The sequence below is a fragment of the Heterocephalus glaber genome, unplaced genomic scaffold, assembly GCF_053883595.1.
Source record: "Heterocephalus glaber isolate CG9 unplaced genomic scaffold, H.glaber_assembly_v1.0 deba00001509, whole genome shotgun sequence".
Lineage (NCBI taxonomy): Eukaryota > Metazoa > Chordata > Mammalia > Rodentia > Bathyergidae > Heterocephalus > Heterocephalus glaber.
In genome coordinates, this window is record NW_028258325.1 from 34,628,538 (window position 1) to 34,639,317 (window position 10,780).

Sequence of the window (10,780 nt, forward strand, 5' to 3'; positions counted from 1 at the left end):
ACCTAATATATATCTTAACTAATGCAGTAGCTATTGCCATTTTTTTAGATGTGGAAATGAAAGTTAAAATTAGAAACATTCCTCAGTTTCATACAGTCAGTAAGCAGTAGAACCAGGAATTGGATCAAGGTCTGGCTGATGCCCAAGGCCAGGTTCTTCCCCATTGTGCTTATCAGCCTACAAGGGCCAGGCTTTAAACTTCCAATTGAATGTGTCTTGCCTCTATTGCTAGTTTCATTTACAAGTGTTATGCTATAGGATGTAAAGTTCTCATCCTCATTAGGAAGAAAACCTTCCCTCAGAACAACCAGATGGATATTCTCTGGCATGGAAGAAAAATATCTAAGTACTTCAATAGCCAAAATGTTGCAAAGCAATGAAATGGGACAGTCCACATCATGTATGGACGAAGGTAAGGTAAAGACACCAAGTGATCTTTTGGGTTGCACAGGAAGGAAATAGTAGAATTTCTATTTGTAGTCTTTCTTTTCTCCTTCTTTTTTTTTTTTTTTTGGTACCGGGGATCAAACTCCAGTCCTTAGCTTGCGAGGCAGGCAGTGGAACCACTGAGCTAAATCCCCGGCCCTCTCCTTCTTTTTTAAACTCAGAAATTTAAGCAAGCTGTAAGATATGGATTGGTGTGGCTGCATTCAATCCCTCAGTCAGAGATTCATGCCTCCAATTGATCTCTCCCATGGAAAGGCATCTATAGGGTTCCTTCACACGACTATTTGCTGGAAGCAGACTGAAACACCTTGCAATTTAAAGTGTACCCAGCTTAATGGATTAGGAATTATGTTTTCTACTTTTACTATACTAGAAAATAAGGCATCTAGCTTAAGAGGAGAAACTATGGACTCAGTGTCATACTAATAGTACAAGCACAATTTGAAAATGGTAGAACTCACCATTCTACTCCTAGAAAGGCTCTTCATTAGCTGTAAATAAAATTTAAAAGAAGAGATAGTTTAATAAGATCTAATTTTAGTAAAATAATTAGAAAAATAATTTTTAAATTTTTAATTAGTACATGTCTACAGAATGTTTATGCTTCTTATGTGAAGTTGGTGCATGTGCATAACCCATCTTAATTTCCTTTTTCATCCCCTCTCCGTCCCCTACATCCTCCCCCCATCTCTTGATGCCCTTCCCATCTGAGAAAGACCTATCTCCCCACTTCCTATTATATATCTTTATTTTTATTTCTGATTTCTGATATAAGAGAAACCATGTGATATTTAAGCTTGTGTGTCTGATTTATTTTACTTACCATTATTCTGTTATTTGAAATTATCAAGAAGCTATCCTAATTGAAATAGGAATTAACATACATTCTCTTTAACAATGAACCTTACCCTAAGTACATATAGAATCATGAAGTATTCACTAATGATAGTATGAAATCATCACAATTAGGAATAGATTTTTTTCTTTTTGAGTCAAGGTCTTTCTATATAGTCCAGGCTGATCCTGAACACCCTATGTAGCCAGAGTTGGCCTTAAACTTTCGATCTTCCTACCTCAGCCTTCTACTGCTAGGAACAGATTTTATATGATGAGTAATTTCCTTTATTTTATCCTGCTAAAATGTGACTTTTGTATATGTATTATAATTCAATACCATATAATAACACTAATGTATGGTATATAAGTATACACACCTTGAATATATTTACATTTGTGAATATACTGGTGTATATAATAAATAAGTGAATAAAAATTTACTTTTGGAGCATGACCAAAAATGTTTTACTAATAAAAGAATACACTCAAAAATGGGGCCAGGGGTCTGGATTTAGCTCAGTGGCACCGCACCTGCTTAGGAAGCGCAAGGTCCTGAGTTCAATCCCCAGTACCAAAAAAAGGGGCGGGGGGGCCAGGGATGTAGCTCAGTGGCACCATGCCTGTCTGGCAAGCGCACGGTCCTGAGTTCGAAAAAAATGATATTCTTTGTGTACCTCTGTAATCCTAGCCTCAGAAAAATGAGGCAGGAAGATCGAAAGTTTAAGGCCAGACTGGGCTACATAAAAACTCTGTCCAAAAAGAAGATATTCTTCCCTTCTGTTTATTTTTAAGGGCGAACAGGGCATTTCTTTATAATAATTTTTATTTTAAAATTCAGAAAAAAGAGAAGCTATTCTTCCCCATCTAAAAGATTATTTTATCAATCTTTGTTGGTAAGGGAATAAGCATGTCTAATCTTACTTGTAAGAGCAGTATACAGGGCTTGATATTCAGCTCCTTATGAAGAGAAAACATCATGCATAAGTCCTCGACTTTTTGGGGGGGGGGCGGGTACCGGGGATCGAACTCATGACCTTGAGCTTGCGAGGCAGGCACCAGAACCACTGAGCTAAATCCCCAGCCCAGTCCTCGACTTTTGATCTCAGAGAAGGCAGATTTCTTTCTGTGTGCTCTATTTTTTCTCATTGCAACAATCTGTTAAATCATAGAATCAAATTATTTCACATCTGGGCCGGGGATTTAGCTCAGTGGTTCTGCCGCCTGCCTCTCAAGCGCAAGGACCCAAGTTCAATCCCTGGTACCAAAAAAAAAAAAATTATTTCACATCAGACATGCACATATTGGATACACTGAAATAGGTTTAAGTGAAATTTCTGGATGATAGGGTAGTATGCATGTGGAAAGTGCCAAACTAAGATTATGACTTTTGTGTGCAAACAAGTATTGCCAAACATCTTTGAATCATATATTATTACCATTTAATGAGCATCTACAATGTGGGGATATTTTTGTTTATATTCTAGTTCATCTTTGTGATAACAACAACAATAATAAACACACACATCTCGGTGTCGGGCACTGTTCTAAGCACTTCGCATGTGTAGACATCCACTCCTTGGTATCTGCAGAGGACTGGGACAGAACCCTACACAGACACCAACATCTACAGATGTTCAAGTCCCTCATAAAAAATTAGGTAGCATTTGCATATCCTTTTACATACTCTAAGTGTAAGTGCTACATAAATAGTTGCTATACTGCATTGTTTAGGGAGTAATAACAAAAAAAGTCTACAGATGTTTTAGTATAGATGTAATTTAAAATATCTTCAATTTGTGGTTGGATGAATCCATGATGAATCATGGATACAGACAGAAGGCTGTATTAACTAATTTCATTCTCACATTAACTCTCTGGGGTATGTATTACTATGCCCATCTTACAGATGAAGAAACTAAGGGACAGAGAATTTAAGTACCTTGCCCAATACACCCAAGCCAATTCACAACAAAGCCAGGACCCTGCTCTGGGCAGTCTATCTCCACCTTGTGCTGTTAGCCACTGTGTTTTACTCTAATGACCTAGCAAGGCACAGAGTATTAGCTCTATTTTATAGATAAGAAAATTGAGACACTGGTGGTAAAACTAGGACTCGAGCTCAACTAACTGAATCCAAAGTCTCTACTCTTTCTACCCTACCCTAATGCCTTCCTAAGGCCAAGACTGCATTGATTGTCTCAGTTCCTAGAGAATCCAGAGAAGGCAGTACTTCACCTGGTTAGCAAACCTTCTCTTCACAGAGACATTGTAAGTAGGAGAAATATCAGCTTTGCTATTTTCTTATTTTCTTTGCTTGCATTATTCATATGTTCTTTGAGCTATAATTTCTCTTTTTAAACCATATTTCAATGTTGTAAGGGTTTTTCTAGTTAAATATATATTAATAGTACATAATTCAAATTCAAGCTATATGATGGATGAAATATATATATTTATTTCCCACTCTCAGACAGACAAAAACAGGTGCTTCTGATTGGTCAGCAGCTCACCAACAGTAATAACTTAACCCAGAATCCCTCTACCTTGTGGCTGTGTCTTCTTCAACATGAGGCTACGGTGCTGTGGACCCAGGGAAAGAGCCTGGAGGATCCTGGCTGGATGGTGCTCATAGCCCCTGCTTGGAAGTAGTGTGCATCATTTCTGCTAATGCTTTGTTCCCCAGAGCACACACGACCACACCTCAGCATGATGAAGGCCAAGAAACAGAGTCTAGAGGTGTCCCTGGAAGAGATCAGGAAGCAGCCTCAGAGGCCAGCCAGCCAGCCTCTGCCACAGTGATGTTTACCAAATGCAGGGGAAACTGTGATGAATTAGCATTCCAATTGTGAATCCTCTCTAATTCTAAATCGAGCCCTTTAAAAAGACCTCTAATAAGCAGCATAAAATTTATCATGACATATTATTTTGTTACTTTAAAGTTAACAAAGCCATCTTTCCTTTTTAATGACTTATAATTCATATCTTTAAAGTAATTCAAGGTAGTTTTTCCTCCAATTAGATGAAATTGCCCAATTATAGAATGCTAGGTTTGAAAGAAACCTGTTACTCATTTTACAAATATAAAACACTGGAAACAGAGAGGATGGAAGTGTGGGTCAAGGCTACACAGCTACTCACTGATGTTTCCCTGTAAAGCTATAGAATTTTTCAGTTATAAGCTTTAACTTCCTCAAGTAAAATGTCTTTCATGTCTAAATATAATTTGAACTTTCTAAAGACTTTTTTTTCCCCATTCCTTCCCATTAGGGAAATTACTTTTACTCTTTGTTCAAGGAATTGACATCTCAAAGGGCAAAACATCTGAAATAAAAAGAACTGATTTAAGATTTTCTTTCATTCATACCCGAATCCTAGGAGCACTCTGTTCCCTTTTAAATTGAGAAACAGATTGAACCTCCTTCACTCATCCCTTGACTTTCTGAGAGTGAAAAAACAGTATAATCTGTACAGTTCACATTTTTTTAGACTAAGGAAATTGTATTCCTAAAGGATATATTATCAATTATTTCCTGTTTGTTTAATAAAGAAACCTAGTCAACTGATACTTGTGTGTTTAAAAATATTAAATTCCAACTGAAAGTGTAAATAAGGATTAAAATGATTAAAACAGGGCTGGGGATTTAGCTCAGTGGTTCTAGCACCGGCTGCACAAGTGCAAGGTACTGAGTTCAATTCCTGGTACCAAAAAAAAAATGATTAAAATGAATAATTGATAATTTGAAATAGAAAGAAAAGGTCCAAAGGGGTAGGGGAAGTGGAAGGGGAAGGGGAAAGGAAAGAAGGGAAAGGAAAAATTATGAGAAAAGGAAAAAATGGAAACAAAGTCTTTGTAAATAGGGAAGGGAGCACAGGGAATGGGGAAAAAATAAGAACCAAGATACATCATGTACAGGCACAGGCACCCAATGATAAACGTGAACATATTGTATACCTAAAATGTACCAATAAAAGAATTTAAGCAAAATAAATACATACATAAATAAATAAAAATACTAAATTCCAAATGTATGACTTCTACAAAGACTTATTGAGCACCTGTTATGGGCCAACAACTCTGCTATATCCTAGAGATAAAAATGCCAAGACAAACAAATACAATCTCCTTTCATTTCCTATATGACAAGCCACTTACTCTGACTATTTTTCCTACTAGAAATAATTTTTAAATTATGTATAAAGTATTTTTCCTTTTATAAAAGTATAATACAGCTTTGTGTAATGGTAGTATCATAGCCAGTGAGGTGTATCCAAGACGTGATTGTTGCTAACAGAAAAGTATAATATGTAATCAGAAAAATGTAGATGTCTTAAATAGTCAGCTTGATGAATTTCTATAACCTGAACAGATCTGGTAACAAGCATCCAGAATAAGAAATAACAGATTACCAACTCCACAGATGCCTCACTCGAGTTCCTATCCATATCTGAATCCTCCAAGAGTAATCACCAGACTGTCATCTAACAAAAGAGATTTTTTTTTGGTACCGGGGATCGAACTCGGGTCCTTGTGCTTCCGCAGCAGGCGGAGAAACCACTGAGCTAAATCCCTGGCCCCAGAAGAGATTTTTTGCTAATTTAGAATTTTCTATAAGGAAAGTCACACAGTATGCTTCTTTTGTGTCTGAAGTCTTTAATTATGCTTGCGAGATACATTCATGTTATTGCTTGTAACTTTAGTTTGTGCATTCCCAATTTCTTTATAGTAGTGTAAATATTATATATAAAATAACTATGCCATAATTTACTTAGCCATTCTTCCATCAATAAGCATTTGTGTAGTTTCTCATTAGGCCTATTATGAACAAGGGTGATATGAACATTCTTATAAGTGTCTTTTGGAGAACTTATATATGTATTTCTGTTGGTTACATAACTAAGAATGCAATTTTTAGATCTTAAGGTATGCATAAGGTTAACCTTAGTATATACTGCCAGAAGGTTTCCCAGTGCTTCAGTCTCCCCTATTATCCATGACAGTTCTTCTTTAAAGTACTTTTAAACTTTTTAAGTGCATCAATAAGTAAAATAAGTAGTACCTGAAAGCCAAAAATTAATTAAATAAAGTAGGAATCCAGAAAAGTACATAGGGTCTTGAAAACAGCTTCCACTAGGAAGCATTTGCTGAGCCCACATGATTTGGAGCCTGGGGTTGCATGGTCTTAAGGGGTATCAGGGATGAGAGACAAAGTGTTTGAAGTAAAGGTGAACTGGAAATAAATCTACTCTCTAAGCTGGTTGCAAGAAAACTGCTTTTCTTGAATCTTGGCGCTAAGTGAAGGAAAGTAGGGAACACTCCCAAACACCTACCTCTCTAATAACCCACACCCAAAAGTTGACCCTCACCAGGATTTGTAGCCCAAAGTCATATTACTGTTGCTGTCTGAAAAAGCTCAAGCCTAGTGTTTAGTTTCAAGTAGTTCTGAACGGGTAGTTCATCTGAGGAAACTGGAGAGTGGGGGTAGACTTCAAATCAGACCTTAAGGGAATCCCAAGAATCATCTGAGGAATAAGAATTCATGGTCAAAAATCACACAACTTGTAAGAAACCAAAACACAATGAAAGACCAAGAGCCACCAGAAATGATGATAGCATTGGGATTATCACCAAAGATAAATAGACTATCCATAATAGTATCACTGGAGCTTCCATAGCACACAGTTTCTATTTTGATCACTTAAGGTCACTGTTAATTTGTAATTTTATAGTACCTTGGAGTGTGAGTAAAGCTTACTAAATGACTATTTCTTTAGCAAAAATGAATCTATAAAAACATTTCCCAATTTCAGTCCTTTATGTACTGCCCTCATGATTTCTTCCATATCAGATGACACTATTATTTATTCAATATGTTACTTAAATTGACTTATTTTTCAAAAATATATATTCTTACTTTAGCCTGGCCCTAAGCAATAGTGTCCCCAAATCCTTTGATGTGCAAATTATATTTCTAATATAATTTCAAATAAATATTTATTATCTTTTTAAATATTTGTCCAGGTACTATCCAAAATGATCTTGAACACCACCAAAGTCACATGACCAACACCTTACAAAACTGGCCTGGAAATGACCACAGAGGATAAATACATTTCTTTTTGAGGAAGGAGAAGACAAGGAGAATGCGAGACTGAGGGAAGAGACAGAATAGATAGCATATATAGAAGTGGGGAAGGGTAGGTGAAATGCCAAAAAAATCAAACAGCAGGGAAATATCAAAGATAAACCCATTTAATTTACAGATGTGCCCCAGAACTGGTCCATGTCCACTGTCACAAGTAGAAGCAGACCTAGGAATCTCAAGGGTCAGCAGTTGTCTACCATGTTCCTTCACACTGCCACGGTTAGCCGATGACGCCCTCAAGGCCGACACACTTCCACTCACAAGGCATTGGCTGTACCCACTATTATGTCTCCTTCAGTCAAGAAAGCACAATCCAGAGCACACAAATGCAAAATGTTTATACTTTACTTTAAGATAAAATTTAAACTTACAAACTTCCACTCTTTGGTTATTACACATTACAAATTACTCTCAGTATATTTCAAAACTCAAGACACAATCTTATCCAGCCATCCCATTTTACAGATGGAGAAAATAAAGCCCCAGAAGACAGATTCTTCCCTTGCTCTTTGTATAGGGCCCTGTGTCCTCTTTTCTCAACCAGAAGCCTAAACATAATGGATTTGGTTTGTAAGCCAGTTATCACATTTTCTTAGATAATAGTCTTTCCAAATAATGAATAAATTCTTCCAGTAATTCTTATATCCATGTAGGGACCCAATTTTTTCTGGCCCAAACATGTCCCTCTGAGAGTAAGAAAACTCCCATTTGATTCAAGGGGACTCACCTTGGCAGAACACATTGGTCCACTTGGCTTTCGGGTCTATCTAGAATGCAGCATTGCTACTGTGACACCAGCAGAGACACCTGTCTGATTTGGCAAGTAAGTGTCTCCGGCTATATGAAAGAATATGCAGCCAAGATAGTTTCCTATTCAACTACTCCCTTATTTGGGCAGTTCTAAATTTTAAAAGTATTTCTTATAAGGGATGTTGCTACATGCCTATGATTCCAGCTGCTGGGGAGGCTGAGACAGAGGATGGCAAATTCAAGGCCAACCTGGGAAACTTAGGTGGTCTCAAAATAAAAATTTTTTAAAAGGGCTTAACACTCCCTATGTTCAATCTCCAGAGTCCCCCTCCCGAAAAAATGCTTCTCCCATAGTGGTGTGGAAAGGTCCACCTGCAGTACAAGAGAAACTAAGGTGCTGCACTGAGAGAGGAAAAAACTGGAAGCCGATGGTTCCTTTCCCATTACTATCTTGTCTCCTTTACATAAAGAAACATAACAGAAGCCATTGGATAATGGCTTACATAGTAGTCCCTGAGTTGCACAACACCAGGAGGCACTATTCCGATGGCATTTTATGAAAATAGCTCCTAAGAGCAAAACTGCATAGCAAATACTCTGAATGGAGGTCTGGATTTGTGTAATGTAGCAGCCTCTAAATTATTAGTGAGTGTGGAGTTATTAAATGAAAGCTAGGCTGCATCTACCTTGGAGAAATAGCTCAGCACAGCAAGGCCTTGATTTTTCTTCTTAATAGCAACAATACTTTACTCTATCAAAAGGGTAAGGAAACCCCTCTATACAGCAGATGTGTAATTAATTGCGGTTCTTCCAAAGTTCAGCATACAAGACTTGAAGTATTCAGGCTACTCCCCAGCATCGGAAGCCAAAAGTCTTCTGCCAAAGGCACCCAGCCATATGAACACTCCCACCAGTCTCCATCCTTGTTTAAAACCACCTTTACGATGGGCCACAAGAACCTCTTGCCTCAATCATAAATTATACATTTCTAGGAATGCAGCTTTTCTCTTCATTGACTACCATTTCCAGGAAAGAAGGGCTTTTTTTTATTTCTTTGCTGCACTCAATGGAAGTCTTTCTGCTGACATGGTCCATAATTAAAAATCAAAGTAATAAAGTGACATTCTCAAATTTGAATACTGGGTACAAAAAGCTTAATTGCTAGTCTTCCTTGCCAAATAGCACAGTGGCTCCAACATTAAGTCAGAGATTTTCAAGAGACTGATTTGATAGGACTTTAAAAGTGCACACATTTAATTTTATTAGAGCAAGTTTTAGAACCTTAAGACAAGCTGCAAATATCAAATTACATTTTTCTTTTCATATTTTATTTATTGGAAAGTTATTTAACAATTGCCACTGTTAACCAAGCACATATATAACTGTTCAAAGATATAAATTAATAAGGAATGTCATTAAGTTTGCTAGGTTTAAGGTGCTTGTTTCCAAAAAAGACCAAAAAATGAAGGTACTACGGAAGCTTTCAGCACTCCAAATGACCAACATCCAGTGTTTGACTTCAAATAGGTTATTAAGATATTTAGGATTCCCTTTTTTTTTTTTGGCTTAAATTCTTTTATTGGTACATTTTAGGTAAACAATACGTTTGCATTTATCATTGGGTGCTTGTACCCATACATGATGTATCTTGGTTCTTATTTTTTCCCCATTCTCCTGCCCTTCCTTCACCCACTCCACCCTTCCCTATTTACAAAGACTTTGTTTCCATTTTTTCCTTTTCTCATAATTTTTCCTTTCCCTTCTATCCTTTCCCTTTCCCCTCCCACTTCCCCTACCCCTTTGGACCTTTTCTTCAATTTAGGGTTCTTTACCCAAGGATGTTGCCTCAAGTCAGTTTAGTTGACAATGTCATTCCCTTTCCCACATAATAATTCAATTAAACAAGAAGAAAAACAAATCACATTCAACATGTTCAATTTTTTTTCTCTTAACCTCCAATATCGCCAAAAACTAGATATCTATTGCATCAAAAGATTTATCCATAATAAATTAGATTTTGTTAAGCCCCTGTAAATTTTTTCCTAGGATATTACTGATAGAATACAGTGAAGTTCTGAATATAAGTTATTTAGCCACCTATGTTATTAAATTGATTTTAAGAAAGAATTATTGCTGTTATATACTCAATAGTAGAACATGGGTAGTAAAAAAAAGTTCAAATATTTTCATAATCTGGATGTCATAATTATTCATCAAATATGATATACTTTTAGTAATTTAATGTAGAAAAAAAGATTTAGATGTGTTCCTGTTGTATTTTTTTAAGCTCCAATGCTGGGAAAATGATTTTATTGAACCATGTGATATGGCTGTTAGAATTGTTTTTATTTCAAGCACGGAATCTGTATTAAAAATAACACACTTTCATGTCCTTCCTTCTGTATTTTCTCCTAGCACAAGGGAAAAAACACATTCCCTAATATATTTTCTGGGAGCACTCTCTTTGCAATATTTCCTTTGCAAAGGTCCTGTTCATATTTGTATCTTATTACTTTTCTTATACTGGATTTATTGATAGTTTCTAACAAAAATATGATTTCAGTATATTTACTGAACAAAATTCAATATAACAGACCCCAATT

At 36.4% G+C, this 10,780-nt stretch overlaps 1 non-coding gene across 1 annotated transcript; it reads left to right on the forward strand.

Annotated features, from left to right (window-relative positions):
- The first annotated feature begins 5,512 nt into the window (after positions 1 to 5,512).
- On the forward strand, positions 5,513 to 5,651 carry LOC147825124 (U4 spliceosomal RNA). Its single transcript, XR_015441443.1, has one exon. It is a non-coding gene; the product is annotated as a U4 spliceosomal RNA (small nuclear RNA).
- The last annotated feature ends 5,129 nt before the right edge of the window (positions 5,652 to 10,780 follow it).